Source organism: Haematobia irritans, chromosome 5 (assembly GCF_050003625.1).
Source record: "Haematobia irritans isolate KBUSLIRL chromosome 5, ASM5000362v1, whole genome shotgun sequence".
Classification (NCBI taxonomy): domain Eukaryota; kingdom Metazoa; phylum Arthropoda; class Insecta; order Diptera; family Muscidae; genus Haematobia; species Haematobia irritans.
This window is the reverse complement of record NC_134401.1, coordinates 84,088,405-84,090,883: the sequence shown is the minus strand read 5'-3', so window position 1 is coordinate 84,090,883 and position 2,479 is coordinate 84,088,405. Positions and strand designations below refer to the sequence as shown.

The window sequence follows — 2,479 nt, the reverse complement described above, 5'->3', positions numbered from 1 at the left end:
CTGTAATACCCGAGTTAGTGATGTTTAGTGCAAATTTTTGGCTCTTTTTACTAAGCAACAGTCTAAATATAATACATCCCTGAAATGTATAATGGAAAAATTGAAAAATACGAAAATTTAAACTTTTTGGGGCAAGGACCAAATTCTTTTAAAAAACAAAATTTTATGGGAATTAAAAATATGAATTGAAGACTTTAAAAGTTTTGAACTAATTATGATATCATTATGATATTGTTGAATACACCATTCCCAAAAATCGTATCAAAAATCCCCAAAACCCCCACTGTGGGGACATACGTAAAAAAACGTTATTTTTTTGTAATTTGTATATTTCTCAGCTGTTTTCGCTTAGGAAACTGAAAACTTTTACAGTTAGTTAGTGGACACATGGGGCTTTTTGGAAAATAGATCGGCTTAGCAATCGATGTTTTGCCAAATGAGAATTTTCGAAAACAATTTTTTTTTCTTTTTGAAAAATTGCCGATTTTGGGAGAAGAAGAACTTATATACTACTTGACCAATACAAACTTAAAACGTATCTATATTCAGTTTTCTATAAGAAACAAGCAAAAAAAGATTGGGAGATCTATAAAAACAAATGTAGCGACAGAAAGAATGGATGCGCCTTCTTCCAAAAAAATTTCAACATTCGGTATTTTTGAAATTCTAATTTGTGGACTTTACAACTTTTAATATAAAGCACAAAAGTACACAATTTTTTCTTCTAAAATTCCGTAGATTTTTTTGGGAATGCAGTTAGGCTCAAAGTACTAACCTCACTTTGTCAAAATTTTGCAAAACAAAATTAATTGTGGAGCCCATACAGTGTCAGCCCGTGGATCTACGGAAATAATGAATACAAATAGTCAAGAAAGAAAAAAAAAAATAAAATAAAATAAAAAAATAAAGTCACAAGTGGACACAAATCCGCTAGTTCGGATTCGTGTCATCCTCCATAACCTAACCTAACCTAAGTCACATTTGGTTGTTGATGGTTATTGGAACTTATTGATCTCGTGGATAGGATGTTTGGTTTGAAAACTGATGGCTCGATCCTCAGTATGAAGGTCGATATGAACCATATGCATTACATCTATATTTATGGAATACATTGTCCAAATACTCAAATTTCAGGAAATTTCTTTCAAATCCCAAAATCCCCAACTCAAAATTGTTGTCCATCCACGAAAAAATCCCACATTTTGTGGAAAAATCTACTGGTAACACTTGTTAAAAATAACTCGCTCAGGGTTCAGACTTCTCCGAGTATACTCAGAATGACACTTTTTCGAAGCTGCATCTTTGGCTTGAAATCTATACCAAAATCCTACTGGGAAGGATCAAACTTATTTTTAGTGTACTTTAAATTTTGAGTTTTTCCGATACTCCTCAGGTGTGTTACACTTTTTGTTTGTATTAAATTACGTATACCCCGTTGCTTACTTGAAGATATAATTTCATTTATTAGGTAAATGCAATTCCATCATTGTATTAATAGTAAACAAATTATTAATTCAAGACACGTATTATTGTTATGTGGTCTGGTTAATTTTAAACGCTCTTTCTTATCTCATCGAGAATTGACATTTCTAGACTTTACAGTTTAGTTTACTACATTATCGCCCCACAGTTGTTGGCCGATAATGCAGTTCTTATCTTGAGTTCTGCTCGAAGAAATACGTTTATATGTAAGTCTATTCCACTACAAATATTGGTGGTTGTCACTCACATTTGCTCGCCAATGTATTTTGATTAACACTACGCACTGATGCCGTTGAACGAGAAGCTCAGCCAGTCTGGTTGAAGATCTCTTTGAGTAAACATCACTTTAGTCCAATTCAAAAATTTTGAAAAAAAAATGAATTTGAAAATTGTTATAATATTCTTTGTGAATTTTATTCTTTTGGTTTTGTGTAATTCTGGGCCTTTGACAAATCATGAGATGATGACTCATAAGGTAAATAAATAATGGAAGATAAAAATTTGCTTTAAAAAGATGTCATTTTCAGATTACCTCCCCATTGCGTTTAGCAAGGTCACTATTTGAAGACTCCAAAGAAGATCAGAGCAGTAAGGAACGTCAAAAGAAATTTTTTCCATTGTGGGATGATGCTAATGGTGAATATCAAGACGAGGAAACGAATAATTAGACAATTCAATTGAAAATACATTGAATTCAAGATGCCTACTGTTGGATTTTTTTTCGTGAATTATATCCTAAATAAATTATTGATTTTATTGCAATAAAATGTATATGGCTACATGTGCGTATATAAAATAAGATATAATATCTCTATGTTTCCCATTAGGGCCGGCAATTATACAAGGTTTTTTAAGCCACTGAAGATAAAAAAAACAGTGAACCCACCAGGATGAAAAATTTTGGTTAATATTAGAAAATTTACATAATTTTTAGAAAATTTTAACTAAACATTATTACGAATGTCTCTAGTGCCAGTAGTAAAATTTACAAATCATT

At 31.4% G+C, this 2,479-nt stretch overlaps 1 long non-coding RNA gene across 1 annotated transcript; it reads left to right on the top strand.

Moving 5' to 3' along the window:
• The first annotated feature begins 1,623 nt into the window (after window positions 1-1,623).
• On the top strand, window positions 1,624-2,249 carry LOC142238990 (uncharacterized). The gene is made up of 2 exons (XR_012722887.1): window positions 1,624-1,957; window positions 2,010-2,249. It is a non-coding gene; the product is annotated as an uncharacterized LOC142238990 (long non-coding RNA).
• The last annotated feature ends 230 nt before the right edge of the window (window positions 2,250-2,479 follow it).